The sequence below is a fragment of the Canis aureus genome, chromosome 24 (assembly GCF_053574225.1).
Source record: "Canis aureus isolate CA01 chromosome 24, VMU_Caureus_v.1.0, whole genome shotgun sequence".
Lineage (NCBI taxonomy): Eukaryota > Metazoa > Chordata > Mammalia > Carnivora > Canidae > Canis > Canis aureus.
In genome coordinates this window covers 11,268,441-11,287,640 of record NC_135634.1, presented here as the reverse complement: position 1 = coordinate 11,287,640, position 19,200 = coordinate 11,268,441, and the positions used below count along the sequence as shown (strand labels likewise).

The 19,200-nt window shown below is 43.9% G+C and overlaps 1 protein-coding gene across 7 annotated transcripts in view; it reads right to left on the bottom strand.

Annotated features, from left to right (window-relative positions):
* Window positions 1–19,200, bottom strand: part of SLC7A1 (solute carrier family 7 member 1) — a 139,713-nt gene that overhangs the window by 42,979 nt on the left and 77,534 nt on the right. The gene's annotated exons all lie outside the window — the stretch shown is intronic.

Below are 19,200 nucleotides of genomic sequence, written 5' to 3'. Positions count from 1 at the left end.
ATGCTAATCAGAGTTTTATAACTTCAATAGCAGCAAACCAGATTCCCAACAACTGAAATCCTACTCTATCCTGGCCTGTAGCTTTCATACATTCATTTTACATCAATACTTCGTTCTTCTCCAATTTCTTTTTTTTTTTCTTCTCCAATTTCTATTTCAAAAACATCCAAACCTACAGAAAAGTTCAGTGAACATTTACAAAGTTTTCACCTACGTATACCAATATTCAACATTTGCCATATTTGCTTTATCTTTATATAAATATAAGCTTTTCTCACAAGCCATTTGGTAGTGAGCTCTAATTGCTATCACAACACTTGACCTCTAAGTATTTTGGTAACTCCTAATAGTGACACTCTCCTACAGAATTTTTTTTTTTTAAAGATTTTATTTATTTATTCATAGAGACACAGAGAGAGAGCCAGAGGCAGAGACATAGGCAGAGGGAGAAGCAGGCTCCATGCAGGGAGCCTGATGTGGGACTCGATCCCAGGTCTCCAGGATCACACCCTGGACTGAAGGTGGCACTAAACCGCTGAGCCACCTGAGCTGCCCTCTCCTACAGAACTGTAATGCCATTATCATACCAAAGAAACTGAACATTCATTCAATAGCATCAAAACATAGCCCGTAACCAAATGTCCAAAATTAACATCACATTGCTCATTCTCTATCATGTGCCAAGCACCACAGGGCACTGAGAGGGCCATAGTCCAATATGGAAGACCAACATACAAATGCATTACTGTGCTAAGGTGGTGTAGCTCATATGTGAGTCTGTCTCTGTAGAAGAGAAAGTAGCTGGCTCCACCTGGAGACTTGAGAAAAGCCTTATGCAATTAAGTGGTATTTAGAGAACAAACCTAGCCAATATAAACAGAGTAGGAAGTGAATGTGAAAACAGAGAGGCTTGAATGTGACAGCCAGAATAATACTGCCACCCTCCAAAAAACGTCCAAATCCCAATCCCAATCTCAGGAATTTGTGAATATGTTAGGTTACATGGCAAAGAGGAATTAAGGTTGCAAAAGGAATAAAGGTGCTAATCAGCTGAACTTGAGATAGGAAGATTTTCCTGTGGTGAGTCTGATGGAATCACTAAAGTCCATACAAGATGGAAGAAGGTGCAGGAGAGTCAGTGTCAGAGAGATGCAATATAAGAGAGACCCCCATCAGCCATCGCTGGCTTTGAATATGTCAGGGGACCAAGAGCCAAGGAAGGCAGGCAGCCTCTAGAAGCTGGGAAGGACAAGGAACGAGATTCTTTCTCAAGAGTCTTAAGAATGGCAAGCACATCCTTGCCAACACCTTGACTTGAGCCTGGTGAGACCTATTTTGGACTTCTGACCTCTATCCAGAACTGTAAGACAATAAATGTGTGTGGTTTTAAGCCAATGATAAAACAAAAATAAAACTGTAGAGGCTGGAAACAAGGCTGGAAACTGTCAAAGTGCTGGGAGATGGGGGCAAAGTCATCCAAGTCCTGTGGCCAAGCCAAGAAAACCTGCTTTATCCTTTGGGGAAGGGAGAGACAGCCAAGAGCCATGATTGAATCAGTATCTTAGGATGAAAACTCTGGAATAAAAGGAGCAGAATCTAGAAGGAAAACAACTGACAATGTTTGCTGCCAATGAAAAAATTTGAACTTTCAAACAAACAAACAAAACATTAGAATTTTGGAAAATTTACATCCATCACTCAGAACTAGGAAGTTTCCCAAAACTTAAAAAGTTTTCTGATAACACTGGTGGTGATAATAACAAATTTTTAGAAAACAGTTACATGATAAAATCTGTCAACATTTAGAAGATCTCATAATTACTATCGTAAGATAGTAATTCACTGAAACAGAATCATACATGGACAAATGATTGATTCAAAGTACAAAGTGGAATTTTTTTAAAAGTACAAAACAAACTTATTTTCAAATACAAAAAGCCCATGGATATGGCTTCACATTCTACTGTGGCACCAACTACCTCCTTTCAAGTTTTTGTGCAGTATCAAAGAACCACCATAATTATCCAAAAAGGCTACTAAAGGACTTCTCCTTTTCCAAGCACCCATTTGAGGCTGCATTTTCTTTACATATTTCAACTAAAACAATACATAAACCAACTGATGCATAATCAGACTAAGAATCAAGTTGCCTCCGATCAAGCTAAACATTAAAGAGATTTATAAATATGTAAAACAATACTAGTCATTAACTTTTTGTTGTTTTGGAAACTAGTTATTTTCCATAAAAATGTTACATTAACATGAAATGGTTTATTGTTGTTATTTTTAGATGGATTAGTACATAAATATTTGAAGTTCTAAATTTTAATTTGTAATATAATAAACATTGATTAGCAAACTCCTTCACGTCCTCAATAGGCTGTAATCACCAAGTACAAGGGGGTTCTGAGACCAAGCAGTTTGAGAAACGCTGCTTTACGGACTTGTCCAGTCCAATGAACACGGCCAAGCTGGATGTGTACTCACATCACAAAAGCTGTTCTCCTGCTTCTTTGGGCATGAAAGCCTACCCTGCTCACATTTTCCTGTCACGGTATACAAGCAGTTAATGCTCAACTTAGAAGTCCTGAAGAAAAGCATACCATACATTAATCCAGCCTGAACTCATCAGGATTAATGGGATTGGAATGCATAGCGAATAAATTCATGAGTACTGCTTTTCTTTAATCCAAGAATGTTCCAGCCGATTTATTCTATTTCTACAGATTTGACAATTCACTTTTTAAAAAGAGTCATGAGAATGCTACATACACTTCATACTTTAAGAATTCAATTTCATTTATTTTGTAAATACAGCAAGCAGCATTTCAATACCACATCTGACAAGCTGGACTGTAAAGGTGCGGCGAGGATGCCAGGTGGCTCTGTGTAATGGGGGACTCCCGGCCCACTGGCAAGAAGATATATGCAAAATAACGTGAAAATATCAGCAGACGTATTTCCACTGGACAATTTAGACATGAAAAGGAATCAGATGTTTTCATTAAGTATATTGATGAGCCACTAAAATGTTTTCCCAGTAATTAAACGTAAAGCCCCACTTTTTGGCAACTTAAACAGCGGCTTTGCCTGTAAAATGTGTTTTTATTCTGTTCCTCATTTCACAAATGTTTTGGGTGCCAGATATGGTTCCAGAAGTCAGGGATGCAGCAGTGACCTTATTAGACCAAAACCCCTGACTGCCTGGAGTTTATGTTCTATGACTGGAAACGCCTCTTTGAAAAGTAAAAATGTTGGAAATATTAACTGGAGGAAGCACTCTTCTGATCTCCTAAAGCAATTCCATGAGATTATCCCTACATTAAGATGAGCTGCAACTACGTAAGTATGTGTTCCATCCCACTAGGAGGCCAGATGCTACAGTTATGGTAAGGAACAAAGCTCCAGGAAGCACAGTCTAAGGCAGCTAGGGGATTTCTGTTAGGTCTACTCACCCCAATCAAGAGCTCTGGCAAGAACAGAGCTCCTTTGGGATGGCCGAGCACCTGTGGAACTGCCAAGGGCACATGAAGATGTCAGAACCCTGGAAGGAGAGCATTTGTAGTTTAAAAAAGGAAATCATAATTAATTTTTTTCCTTGGCGTGAATAGTTTTCGAATTTCAATGTAAGATTTTTGTTGGTTAAAAGGCAGCACAGGCTAAGAGGTTGCCAAGTAGTTACACGGAAATCACTTTTCTGTTCAGGGGAAGAAATGGAGGATGGTATTAAAGCCTGAAGTACAGAAAAGAGACTGCAGTGTCCCTGGCACCAGTAGGGCAGGCCTCCAGGCATCATCGAAGGATCCAGCACTGTGCACACAGATTCTCAGACCTTCATCCCGTTTGGTGAGGGGCCTGCCGCGTGGGCACCATAGGAATTGCATCATGAATACGATATCCCAGCGGCTGTGCTAAGAGGACCACAGGAATATGGGAGCCATTCCTTCTCTCCTTCAGCCTCCCAGACTTAAAACGGCATTTTAGATCTACCCAGAAACGACCGGACCCTTATTAACTGAAGTAATGCATTTCTACAGGGCAGATCTAGAGGGTACCAAGAACCAAAATACTATGTTCCCCTACGCTCCCATCAGACCCACATTTTCTGACTTCCACAGCTCCATGACAGACAGCACAACACATTTGATGTGACCATGTGTTGCTCACTTACCAGCTTTTCTCAATGATAACGTGGTGTCTTTTACCCGCTGACTGTGGGCTTTACAGCTGCTACTCAGTGGTTTCCCAGGAAAACTCACAGACTGGATACCAGTGTCCACGTGAGGATGTGAATACCTCACCTCTTCTAACAATTTCCAATGTCCACCCTAACCCCATCTGTATCAGGGACCTACACCAGTTTCTGTCCCCTCTCTGAGACAGCAGTAACATTTAAGTATAAATGCTGTTTGAAAGACCACAGACTCCATATAGCCATTTGTGATTCTATAAAACTTATTAGGGGAAAAAAATGACAAACTCTAAAGGAAATCTGGTCTAGGAAATTACAGCAAGGTATTTATCCTCCCCCCAACCCTTCAAAAATTAAAATTACTCCAGCCATACTGCACCAAGGAAAAGACCACTGGGCTCACAATTTGATGATTCAACCTTCCTCAAAGATGCAAAATACTCTAGGAAAAGGCCACAGAATCCTTCTCTGCTGTGTCCTGCAAGAGACCAGTAAAGGCCATTTGTCCCATTAGCCTACATCTCCTGGCAATGCCAACGGCAGAAGAAACCCAGAAAGGCCAAGTCTGAGGTTATGGGGCAATGGTTCTCAAGGATGCCTTTGCTCCCACCAAGGGGCACCTGGCAATGCCTGTAGACATCTGTGGCCACTACAGTTGAGGGATGCTGGTGTTGCCATCTAGTGCTCAGAGGCCAGGAATGCTGCTGAACATCCCACAATGCCTGGGACGGTGTGCACAACAAAGAGGTACTGACACAGCACCAAGGTAGAGAAAGCCTGCCACACTGTGAGAAACTGTAGACTGTAGAGTGTTCTACAGACTTTAAGTGAACTTGGTTTAAGAATTCTATTAGTTTTTAAAAAGCTACAAATAACATCTGCAAACAAACATGTATTCATGCTTAGAAAGCCAAACCTCGTCACCACATCCCTGGAAAACCCTCTAGTGTCCCCAAACCAGGATTGAGAATAACGAAGAGGCAAGCAGAAGATGGGAAAAAGTAAACAATTAAAAAACGTAGTATAGGCTAAGACATGCTTCACTTATTAATCTGAGTCCTCATTTCTGAGAGTGAGTCTTGTAGAAGGTCTGAAACCCAGGTGCTCTGTGTGACTCTGCAAAAGAGTGAAGGTGACCTTGGAAGGTGAAGGTCAAACATGGAAGAGCCAGGATGGCCAGGCAGGGCCCCTGAGAGGGAAAGGAAGCAACAGGCTGAGCCCTCCTGAGCTCACAAGAGCCCCAGGGGGATGTCTTATCCCCATTTTACAGCTCCAGGAGGCGAGGCACAGAAGATCAGAACAGGACTCCGCTGTGACAGAAAGATCCCATTGCCACTTCATTAAATGGTCCTCTTGCTCTGCAAAACACACTGTTGCAGCGTTTGAATGGAAGGACCCTCGGAGAAAGCACAGAGATGAAGCAGTGTTCAGCACAAGGATGACCACTTCTCTCCCAGAAATGTTCTGCCCACCAAGGAGCCATGAACCTCTATTTTGTAATGCCTGAGATCTGGAAAACAAAATCGTAAATTCTAAGAGTTGGAAGGGACCAACTCACCACTGAATGCAGAAATCCTCCCAGGCCATCATGGGAAACACTGATTAGAGCAGGACAGAGAGGGGAGACATGGAGGGAGGGAGGGCACGTGTTCGGGAGGGCAGGTACAAAGAAGCGACTCTCCGACTCTCCGACTCTCCGTGTTGCCACTTCCCTCCCTCCCCCTTCAGAGCCCTCACCAACCAGCCTCTGACTTCTGCCTCCTGATAGGAGTAATAAATACGCATCTAAAGCCAACCATACCCACCCACCCCACCCCCCATGGCAGTAACAATAAGAAGAATGGCTCACATTCCTATTAAATAGCCACTAGGTGCCAGCCCCTTGTAAGGCACTGTCTGTGCATGACTTCATCTAAACCTCAAACCAGGCCTTGGAGTTTATGCAGCTGTTATACCCATTTTACTTAAGCCAAGCCAGCTTTGTAAAGTAGTCATAAAGCTGAGGCGTGGTTCAAACCTTGGCGCATCCAACTCTGAAGCCACTCGGATGCTCCATTATTTTTAATACTACTGAAACTCTACATGAGAGTATAATAGGTCCCCTAGGGCAATGGGCCATCACATAATTACAGTAACACTTTAATCAGACACAAAGGAGGATTCTCCCACTTAGCAAACACAGAGATGCGAGGGAACGAGGATGCAGAAGATAGGTCTTCAAGGCGACTTTGGTTTCAGTCTCTGCTCAACCACTGACCAGTTCAATGAGCTGGGGCAAATTATTCTGAATCTTCGTTTCCTTACTTCTCCAAAAAGGAAACTACTACTAAGCTCATGGAATTGTTTAAAAATAGTAATAAATTGAGATTATGCATATAAACAGATCCCATACATTGTAAAGTAAATACATTCCTGGGAGACTGTCCCTGAATAAGTGACATCATTTCAGAAACACTCTGTCTTCATTTCATCCTATTCTGCAAATGCACTGGCTCCTGGTCGGCATTTTGAAACTTTTCCGCCAGATAGCTAATGAGCTATACAAATAGATAAATGCAGCCAGGGGGAGCTGCTATTTTAGGAAATTCTCCAGTTGAAGTGAACAATTGTTTGACGTGTGAATAATCAGCTCTTAATTATGTGGTTTGTCAATATTTTAAAAGAATTATCGCACTAACAAGCTACAGGGAGTAGACTGCAGCACCTACCAACTTTGGACATTTGCATTTCTCTCTGCCAGTAACTGAACCCAAAGAATTTAATAAAATACAGTCCTCGCCAGTGAGGAAGTGATGTATGATCGAAAACAGAGGGGCGCCTGGGTGGCTCAGTTGGTGAAGCATCCACCTTCAGCTCAGGTCATAATCCCGATCATGGTCCTGGGACTGAGCCCTGCATCTGGCTCCCTGCTCTGTGGGGAGTCTGCTTCTCCCTCTGCCCCTCCCCCTGAGCATGCTCTCTAATAAATAAATTCTATAAAAATAAATATTTAGAAAGAAAAAAGAGGTACTTGTGAAATACATGAATACAATACAAAAACTCCAGGCTGTTCTCCAAAATGAGCAGCAGAGAAAGGAGACATGGGGGCATTTCAGAGCAACAGACCCAAGATGGAATGGTCAGAGGAGGCAGTGGCCAAGGTCAAGGCCTGACGAGGCTAAGGGAGGAAGGCAGGCACTCCCCAGACAGGGCTGAGTGACATGGAATCTGAAGGTGTGGAACAGTACAAAGGGGTCCCAACAGCACAAGGTCCATCAATGGTCTACGCAAACCTTCTTCATGATCCCTTCTAGCTCTGGGATGGTTCCTCCTAAAAATATGCACACCAATTTTGGCCCTATACTGGAGAGTGTGCCAACACTCTCCTGATATCAATAAATATAAAATATGATCCCTTATATTCATGATTCTCTTTTTTGTTAATCAGTTCCTTTGCCAAGTCAAAGTTGAAGTTACTTCTCTTTTCTGGGAGCCAAGAGATGGTGATGATTGTTTCATAAAAACTTATGAGGAGGAATGTAGTGACGGCTGTACAACAATGTGAATGTACTTAATGCTGCTGAAATGTACACCTAAAAAATGTATACTAAATACTTAATTTTTTTAATTAAGAAAATTCCTCAAAAAACTGAACATACTTACCATATGACCCAGCAACTCACTCCTAGATATATAATCAAGATAAATGAAAGCATGTATCCACACAAAAACTTGTACACAAATGTTCACAGCAGCATGATGAGAATGGCCAAAAAACGGTTAAACAACCCTAATGTCCATCAAATGATAAATAAATAAAACACAAAACATCTATACAACAGACTATCACTCAGCCACACGAAGGAGTGAAACAGTGACACATGCTACCATGTGGATGAACCTTGAGAATGCCAGGCTGAGTGAAAGACATCAGTCACAAGAGGCCACATACCGTGTTATTCTATTTATATGAAATCTCTCAAAGACAGAAAGTGGATCAATGGCTGCCTAGGGCTGGAGTGGGGATGGAGAAGGGAATGGGGAGTGACCATTAATGCATACAGCTTCCCTTTTTAGGAGTGACGAAAACGTTCTGAAATTGTACTAACGGTTGCCTTACTGTGGATATAATAAAAACCACTGAATTTATACTTTAAATGGATTAACTTTATGGTATTAAATTGTATTCAATAAAGCTGTTACAAAAAAATAAATAAATAAAAGCTAAGAGGAGCCCAAAATCCACCAGAGACTACTACAGCACGGTTTTCTATGAACGGCACCTGGGCAGATTCCAGGACTTCTACGCACACTGTGTGCAACAGCAGCACTTTTTCCATGTACTTTAATTCCATTTCAAATCAAAATTCTAACACTTCCCCCCCAGAAATCAATAATTATAGAGCTAGTTGCAGTTGGTAAGAGAAGCTCCACCTCCCTGCACAAGCCATTTATTATATGCAACAGTCCTTTTGCTTTGAGCATTTAACCAACGTGAAATTAGCTCCTATTTATTAATACACTCTCCCTGCAAGCACTGGGCCTTTTCTTATTCAGTTGGGCTACAAACATAAGCTCCAGGTTTAACACGCAGCACAGATACTTCATCGTGAACAATAAAACTAAGGAAGAGTGGCATTGGTTAAATATACTTGGTTAAGCTTTTAGGTTAACTTTTAGGTATTCAACAGGATACAGGGGAAACACCTTTCACTCTGTACCTATGTGGCCCAGGATCTCAGAGAAAATGGGAAGACTTTAATAGGTAATCAGAAGTAAAAGACCAACAGGCAGTAAAAACATCAGTAAGGTCTCTTAGCACTGGCACAGAATTTCCAAAGATCATCAAGGTGCACTACCAGCACACATAAATCACCGTGAGGCAGGGAAAAGACATGCCCAACTTGGGGAGCGAGGAGGAAAAACATACGGGATGCAAATTTTGGAATACTTTCTGCACTGAGTGCTCGCTTCGGCAGCACATATACTACTTTCTGCACTGAATGTTCAGAATGCTCATGAGGCTTGGTGGCAGCCTTTTGTCTGCCCAGGCACCCCTGACAAGTGAGTTCATACTCCTCTCCTGGGCATTTATGAGCCCTGGGTACAACTCACTGCAGGCAGGTGTCAGCCCGCCCCTCTCCTCCCACGGACATGTCCCCAACCCTGCGGCAGCTCTGAAGAAGCCTATAAAGACATGAGCCTTGCATGTGGCCAGGAAGGTGGCCCAGGTCCAGGAAAGAGGAGCCTGCCTGCACCAGCCTAGTGATTACCAAAGGGAATTAAGCAAGTACTTGCAAGCCCTGGCCTCTGAATTTCTGTACTTTGATAGACTTAATTTGTTCTCCTGGGGCTAAATAAATAGCTGGCTATGCTGGTACAATTCTATACAGGAACAGTTAGGGAAACCTAATGTGCAGGGAGTGATTTAGGACTCTGAAGGGTTCCCACCCAGGGAACCACACTCCCCAGGAGAGGGGAGCAAGGCGGGCAAGGCACCAGACACATCTGCCATGTGTACCAGTTGGGACTCAATTTAAAAATGGCTCTGTCCTCTTGTTTTCTCCCATTAACTCACACAAAATTTCTTGAGCCACTTCTTGACCACGTTTTCATCTGTGTACAACAGTTCCCAAATAAGAAATTATCAGGAAATGCCAGTGGTAGGAAAGAGTCAGGACGATCTACTACTTTCCAAACCAGTCTATTCTCACACCTCCTTCATGAGTTTTGGCTGTATCTTTGTAGCATGCATATTGTTACTTACAACATTCTTCCTTAAAGGAATCTACCTCTTCCATAATTTAAGTATTTTTGTAGAAACCCTTGTATTATGCTCAAATGGAATACCACCAAAATGATCTGGACTCAAATATTAAACTCCGCTCCATTATCCAATGAAATGCCATCCATTTCCTGCAGAAACCTGATGGCTACAGCCAAGTATGGGCAGTGAGCTCCAAACGTGTCATCTCTTATTTTTTTCTAATACATGTTAAGAAAAAAATGTTTGTGCACTCCCTAAAATTGCACACAGGGCACACACACTGCTCTTAGGGAAACAGAGACCTAGTCCACAAGTTGGCAAACTATGGCCCTTGGCCTACTTTTGTATCAATCACAAGTTAAAAGTGTTTTTCACAGGTTTTTTTTATTTTTTTTATTTTTTGAGCAGGAGGAAAAAGGAAGAGAAAGATTATTATTCAAAATACCACATCTGGGGCAGCCCTGGTGGCTCAGCGGTTTAGCGCCGCCTTCAGCCTAGGGCATGATCCTAGAGTCGTGGGATCGAGTCCCACACCAGGCTCCCAGCATGGAGCCTGCTTCTCCCTCTGTCTGTGTCTCTGCCTCTATCTCTCTGTGTCTCTCATGAATAAAAAATAAAATCTTAAAAAAAAAACCCACAAATACCACATCTGGCCCCAAAAGCCTAACCCACTTGCCACCTGCCCTCTATAAACCAGTTTGCTAAGCCCTGATCTAATCTATACCTTTATTTACTAATGAGGCAACCCAAATCCAAACACACTGAATGATTTGAAAGCTTGCAAGCAAGTCTCCAGAATTCTAAGTAACTGAAGGAATTTTACCAAAGAAGCCATCAGTTTAAATCCTTTCAAAATGGGCCTCTGTCTAATCATTTCAACATTTTAAGAATTGTGTCTTACCGAAAGCAAATCAAAATGTGAGGATGCACAACACACCTAAATGGTCTTTGTCCTCGAAAGCCTGACATCAGCTTCTCTTCTGTTTGCCCCAGAGCCACCCTTCACCCTCCTCCACTACATACCGGGGGCCAACCTGAATGCCCTCTGAGCTCTCTGGGGCCAGCAGGAGGCTCTGTGACAGAAGGTCTTTCCCCTACCCCACACCAACAAAGCCAGTCGTGGTCACGAAACCCTCCCTTGTTCCTCCAGGTCTAGGGTGCTGGGCCACTCAGGGCCCCCTGGCCACCCCAGACCACTAACACAGTAGGACCACCCCTAACCCTGGCCCTGCTTTTGTAAACAGTTGCTTTACTAAATTCACCACTAATCACCCAGCTTGAGAGTCCCATCTGTTCCCTGCAAAGGCTCTGATGACGCTGGCCTTAGGGGGAGTGAGCTCTGGATGTCTGCAGCTGCTTCTGCCACCTCAGGAATGTGGGCAGGCCAGGCCTCCTCCAAACACAATGCCTCTATTATAGAACTGCACAGCTGGATGGGGCCTTGGACCACCTGATGATTCACCCTCCTCCTCCAATGTGAGCTGCCCAAGACCTAGCATGGTCTCAAAAATGCCTAGAGAGATTCTAGTGATTAGTTAGAACAACAGCATTGCATTATAAAAAGGCTTTTCTTTTTCAGTCTTCAACGTAATTTAATAAAATCTAAGCAGCTGGTATGTCACAGACACTGTGCCCAGTGTTTCAGATGCATAGATCATCAATCAATCCTCATGTTATAAATGAAAAAACTGAGCCTCAGAATCTGTGGGTGCTTGTCAGAGCTTGAAGTGGTTGATGTGGGAGTCATCCCCGCCCTCTTCATTCAGCCAGGTCCCCGCCTGAAGCCACCTCTGCCACCTCCCTAGCTGGCCAGCAACACCTCCTGCCCCCATGACGCCCCCACCAAGGAACACAGCAAAGTCGCCTTCTAGTCTATGCACAGCAGGCCCAGTCACATTAAACAAATCAGGTAACAAGGACAAGGTCAGGACCCCAGGGCAGAAAGTTTCCTGACATAACAGGTAAGCTCCCACACAGCCTCATGCACATAATCACATTACCTGGACCGGCCAACAAAGAAAAAAAAAATCTAGTACCTCCTACCTGAGTGCGAGTCCCTAAGCAGATGCATTCACCTTGTCTTTTTTTTTTTTTTTTTTAAGATTTTTTTTATTTATTCATGAGAGACACAGAGAGAGAGGCAGAGACACAGGCAGAGGGAGAAGCCGGCTCCATGCAGGGAGCCCGATGTGAGACTCGATCCCAGGACCCCAGGATCACACCCTGGGACGAAGGCAGGTTCTAAACCACTGAGCCACCCAGGAGTCCCTCACCCTGTCTTTATGGCATAAGATGAAATAGTTTCCGTGTGCAGTGGTCCCTCTTCTGAACATTCTCTGCACCTGGGTAGGAAGGCCTGGAAATTCCTATTAAGCTACGTTATTGATTTTAAGTCACGCTGAGTGGGAAAAAATTTTCCTATGTGCCATTTTACACCTGCTCACTGACCTGAGGAATTAGAAGCCCTACCTGGCCCTGGCTGTGCAATCATGAACAACTCACTCAACCCTCCTGTTTCATCTGAAAACTGGAATAAGGATACTACTTAACTCATCTACAACTCACCCAATCCCTGCCTTTTCCTTACTGTGAAAATCAAGGAGCAGAGAGGCAAGATAGAAATTAAATTCTCAGATAAAACTGGGTTCCTTTTATCCCCTCTGCAAGACAAGGATAATAGTAGCAACAGCTACTTCAGATTTTGGGAGAGGCTCAAATGAATTAACATGTGCAATGCACTGAAGAGCACCTGGCACGTAGTAAGTGCTATATGTTTGCTATTACTTTTATTAGCATCTTAATTTACAAGAGATCTTATTAAAAGTCAGCTTGTGAAGTGATGTGAAGATTAAGTACTCAAAATAACTGTGCTTTTATAAAATGAAGGTATTCAGTAATTGACAAGGCATTATGCAAATATATAGCTTAAAACATAAAATTAAGTTGATTGTCTGGTTTATTTCTATCTACCCTAATTCAGATGGTAAAAGACTTCAGGGCTGTTGCATAGAGATCTTTAAACTGGCTTAGAACTATTAAAAAAAATAAACATGGCCAATGTATGTAAAATACATGATTTTATATAAACACTGTAATCAATAATGACTGAGTTTTTAGCCACTAATTTTTATTTTAAAATACTTAAGTATCCTGGTTTCTGTAGCACGAAGATGGATGTCCTCTGCAGCATGCATGTCGGGAGCTGGCGGCGACCACAGCCATCCTAATCTCGGGGTGTCACTCAGGTGCCGGCAAGGCTCAGTGGGTGCTTATTTTATTTTATTTTATTTTATTTTATTTTATTTTATTTTATTTTATTTTTTTGAGGAGTGCTACCCCTGCCTTTTTTTTTTTAAAGATTTATTTATTTATTATAGACAGAGAGAGAGAGAGGCAGAGACACCGGAGGAGGGAGAAGCAGGCTCCATGTCAGGAGCCCGACGTGGGACTCGATCCCGGGACTCCAGGATCGCGCCCTGGGTCAAAGGCAGGCACCAAACCACTGAGCCACCCAGGGATCCCCTGGGTGCTCCTTTTAAAGTGTGCAGTCAAGTGGTGCCAGCTGAGGGTCCATCCCCGGGATGACACCATGCCACCCCAGGGACCTTTTCATCCATCTGGCTCATGGGCCAAATGTGGAAGTTTTTGCTTTCATTGAGAAAAAGAAAATGCTCTGCTCTATCTGCTCTACCACAGGGGCAGCTCCTCTGATTCTTCCACTCTGACCTCGGGGGTGGGGGGAAGCACGCCCAGTCGAGGGGCCGCTTTCCTCCTCCCAGGAGGTCTGGACACTCACAAAGCCCAGTTATTTGTTTTGCCGAACTGTGTATACATTGAATGGAAATGTTTGTTTTCCATGTCCCACTTTACGTCTCTCAAGACAAATGATTAAAGAATTACTTCATGGGCATTTTTTTCGGCTCATCCCCTCAACCTGGTTGTATCGAGCAGCCTCACTTCCTGCCTTTTAACTCACATTCTGTCAGCATATCATCCACGCTTCTTTGTTGACCTCTACATGCACAATGTTGCTTCAAAACCCTTCTTCAAAGGAAAGGTCAAAGAGAAATGTCACTGGGAAGGATGCCAGATGGCCAGCAGCCAGGCAGGCACTGTCTCCCAGTGCTGGGGTTACCTGTGTGTGAGGGGGACAAGGTGCCACAGGCAGGTGAGGAGGTGCCACAGCTGGACCACCTGATGCCCTACTGGGTCACACCCCTGCCCTGAGAAGCCCCATTCTGCAGCCCTCCAGCCTGGCCCTGGGCCCTGCGGGCAGAGCACCATCCTTCATCCAAAGTGGCACTTCCTGAATGTTCCACTGCTTGCACCCTGTTAGGAACTGCAGGGCACGGAGAAAGCCTCAAGGTCCCTGGCCTAGAAGGGCCTGTGATTTAACAGGGGAGAAATGAAATATGAAAGAACGTACAGAGAGAACATGCTTGAGGGCTTTAGAAGGATGGAGGGCAGGGAACTGAAAGCCACCACCACAGAGGTCACGGCTGGAGTGGGGCTAGAGAGGAAGATGCCTGTGCCAGAGGGAAAAAAAGGGTCAACAGGATGCAATAAATGGTTGACTATTAGAGGAGGGGATAACAAGTCAAAGCAAACTCTTAACACCTCAAGTCCGCTTGATGGGGAGATGGAGGGCTCCTCAAGTAGTGAGGTCAAGAAAAACAAATTTGGGAGACCAATCCTGAGTCTGGGTTTGGAAGCACCAGGGCTGAGGAGGGCAAGGCCTTTGTTGAGTTGCCATGGCCCTGACCAGTTGGGCCCACTGGTCTCTCTCTGCTCCCATCCGTAATATACCGAGGGGCCAGAAGCACAAGAGAGAAGAGAATTAGCCACACACGGTAGACCAAACATACCATCAAGAGACAATAACACATACACATAGCTGACAGAGGCCAAATCGTGCATGAAGAATTCAACTGCAAAGTGGGATCTAGGCAAAAACCAGGCTTGGAAGAAGTGACCCAGAACACACAGTGGCAGAACTACACTGAGTAAAGTCGGCTATATTAGATAAGGGCTAACAGATGCAGGAAATCTTTCTTGAAAACATAAATGGAAAATAATTACCCTAATGAGAATGCTTTCAGAAAAAAAAAAAATGCAAAATTTAAGCGGTTTATCTGTGCCCAAAAAAACTTAACTGAGTTAAACTGAAGCTCACTCGGAAATATTTTCATCTAAAATTTATCTGTGATTGCTAAGAAAATTGTCTATTTGGAATGTCTGGGTGGCCCAGTAGTTGAGCATCTGCCTTCAGCTCAGGGCATAATCCCGGGGTCCTGGCCTCTCCCTCTGCCTGTGTCTCTGCCTCTGTGTCTCTCGTGAATAAATAAAATCTTAAAAAAAGGAAATGTGTACATTCACAAACAGAGTCAAAATATCCTCAGGTCACTGGTGTGTCCAGCAAGCAGCTGAGCGAATCAGAATCTGACAAGGAGGCTCTGGATGGGGCCTCCCAGGGAAAGGTGCATGTTGACAGGGACAGAGCACCCTGGGAGACAAGGAGACGAGCAAGAGACTGTGGAGAACAAGCACATTCTGCAAAGCTGAGGAGGGAATAAAGAGGAAAGAGCAACTCTAAAAAGAGTCCACAAGCAGATGGGCTCCCTAAAGAAAGAAGTTTCTCTACCGGCCACACCCTCACCTTTCAAAGGTGCCAGGAGCCACGACACAGAGGGTCTTCATGTTAGCTTGGCAGAGAATTACCAGATCACATACAGGACACTCAGTTAAATCTGAATTTCATGCAAACAAAGACTAATGCTTCAGTGTAAATATGTTCCAAGTGTATCATAATTGTGTCCCAAATGCGCCAACAAATACTTATTTTAGCAAAAAGGAGTCATGCTAGAAGAGCATCCACTGCTTATCTATAATTCAAATTTAACTGGGCATGCAGTATTTTTAGTTGGTAAATCCAATAACCCTAGCTTGGTGCTGAGGGCTCAGGCCTGAACACCTCAACCCCACCCCACCCCCCCACTCCTTGCCCAGGGCTATTAGCCCCATCTCTGCAGACTGCCTCTGGGCAAAGGCTTTTCCACAGCCCTCGCAGTGAGCGGTGACTCCCACACACACATGTGCATGTGAATTCCTGCAGCAGACCCAGAAAAGGAGAGTCTGCAGGAAATGGGAACGACCAACCATATTAGCTATTTCAGAGAGACGAGGGTGAGGAATGATGACAGATCACTGAATCTAATTAGAAAAAGAAGCAACTGTGAGCAGTTTTAGTATAGTAGTAAGAGCTCAGTCTTCAGAAAGTAGGTGGTGAGAGCATGGCATTCACTCTAGTTGGATTCATTGTTAAAAACAAAAAACAAAAAACAGGGTCCTCAGCCAATTGCTTGCAACTACACAGTATCTGCTGAGAACCCCAAGGAATTATGCCCCATAAGGGCAAACACTTTGGTAATTCGGTACTAGCACACAGAGGCACACAAGCAATATTTGCCAAATGAATGAATGAATGAATGAATGAATTCTATACTTCTCAAAGAGCTTCTTTTAAAAACTTGAACTCTTACATGATTATCGAAAATGCAAGTCTACAGTAAATCTTAAGACTTGGGGGATCCCTGGATGGCGCAGCGGTTTAGCGCCTGCCTTTGGCCCAGGGCGTGATCCTGGAGACCCGGGATCGAATCCCAAGTCGGGCTCCCAGTGCATGGAGCCTGCTTCTCCCTCTACCTATGCCTCTGCCTCTCTCTCTCTCTCTCTCTCTGTGTGGCTATCATAAATAATAAATAAAAATTAAAAAAAAAAAAAAGAAAGACTTGGTGGCAGTCACCACAGTAGCTAGTAGTCTTTGCTCTCCAGTTTGTCAGCTGAGGATTATTTGTAGTACGAATCACAAGTATCTGTGCTGGGCCTAAACCAAACAAATGAGCAAAAACACCTGCTACTGTACCCAATGAAGCACATGTTGAGAGTCACATAAATAAAGGAGAGAAGAAAGGCTACCACCTCCCAAACTAAAGCGAATCTAGTTCAGAATGCATTTTTTTCTATGCCCCTTTATGTAACTGCTGTAACTGTTCTTTAGTTATGGGAGCGCTTAATCAAACAAACATCTAAGAACAACACCATTTTCTTATTTAAACATAAAAGTATTTTCAACCCTGCACCAATTTTCCTTGATCTGTGCTGGAAGAAATCCCAGGGACGCCTTACTAAAACAATAAACTTCAAAAAAAGGGGGACATATATTTTTATAGAGTATTGTATACCGCTTCTAACTTCGGATAAGTCCACAGTATATTTTGAATTTTTAAAGAGCCAGCCCCTTATTTGCTTTGCTTCTGTGGAACTTTCCACTCTGCTACAAGGCCCCAAATTTAGAAATTACAAACAACTCGTGCCTGGACAAAGTGAAAGCTGTATTTAGCTTATGGATATGCTAATTCTTGGCACAAAACAAACACTCTATGCCTCTGCCACCAGACTTTGAGGTATTTTATGACGAAGTTAAAAGACTTAAGCTGAAAAAAAAAAAAAAGACTTAAGCTGAAAGTGAGTTTATATACAAATTAAATCAAAGGCTTTTCGCAGCAACGCCTGAAAGGTTTAAATTCCAAACGGAGTCTATGTTCTTAGTACTAATTTTTTCAAAGTTGGTCCAAAGGAATAGATCTCCATCTTGATGTGGAGGACACTGGTGCCAGCTCTGGCCATCGGCCACTGCCTAGCAACTTCCAAAGAAGGACCCCACAGCTCCTCATGCAGAGCTGAAGATACGCTTTTTACTATTAATCTTCAGCAAACATCAGTAATGCTCAATGCTGCCTTCTGCTCCCATGAATAAGAACACAAACTCGTGAGACTGGCAGGGACAAGAAATAAAATGCATTCTGCAGGTATAAAGAACTACCAGCTACCTCATAGAGATAAGACTGACCAATTTTCTCACAGCTAGGAAGTAGTTAATGCAACTGACATGTTTCTTGGGGTCCCAAATTCTCCCTACTTTCCAAAGGCTGACACCAACAATACCACCTTCAAGTCATATGTGTACTTTGTGGAGCTGCCGAGTGTCCCGAGTTGGAAGGGAGCTGAGCTTTTCAGGGCTGTCTGCACCTGCTCTGAAGGTCTCCCCTAGCTGTTCATTTGCTGAGGAACCTTGTTAGAGGGGTGTATATCGTGGTGTGCATTTCTGACAACAAATGCACCATCTCTACCACCATTAGAAGGTACACAGAAAAATGGGGAGTGACATACACAGGGAACAAACATCTGCCTAACTACTACACATGGAGCTGCGAGCCGGGAACACTGGTCGGCCACTCCCTGGATTCTCAGACGCCCTAGAAGCTGGTGTTTGCCTGAATGATGAGCAGAGTGAGGCCTGGAGCAGGTCCATATCCCGAGGCAGCACTGCAGCCAAAACCAAAAAACCCAGGTCTTCCTGGCACCAAAGCCTATGCAGGTAGATCTAAGTTAGAGGAGCCTTTGCCCTGTCTTGTGATGTCCACTGCTGATCTATTACTGACCTCAATTTTAATGCCAATGTGAAACTTTATAAATTATCAACAGTGAAACACAAGGTCAGTTCTAGAATTCAAATAAAAGTCCACACATAATGTCTGGGTCTGCTCTAGTTAAAGGGGCAGTGACCTTGACAGTCGGATGGGGCTGGAGGCTTCCCTTTCCTGTGCCTCTCCTCCGAGGCCACCTTCCAATCCAGGGCAGACTGCTCCTGATGGCATCCCAGGCCTTCTCCACACCTCTGGCCAGTGACCTGGCTAGATTCCAGCCCTTAACTCCACACCCCGACCCAACTCAGGCAGGGCTAGCCGGAGCAGGGCGACTCACTCATGGGCTCCCACAGTTGGAGCCAAATGCACGAGCCAGCCACAAGCCCCTTGTGTGGAGGGCATAGCACAGCTGGAGAAGTGAGGCCCCAGGTAAGGGGAAGAAAACACCCAGGAGAGAGCAGGGAAATCTTCTGGAATTTGGTTCAAAGACGGGGTTTTGTCCATCTTGGGGCTGCATCTCACTTTACAAGGACCACAGAATGTGAATAAGACAACTCAGATGGGCACCCTAGGCACTGAGTTTGTCCTGCCTCTCTCCAAAATGCCACGCAGCCCAGATCTGGAGAGCCAAGAACATAAGAAATAACATCTTGGTCAAACTTGGTGTATTCTGGCCAAGAGTCCTGTCTTTGGCCACAAAGTGTGCTTTGTTTGTAAACAGGCATGTCCATGATAGCATTTGCAAAAGACTGGTAATAAACTCCAAACACCCCTGG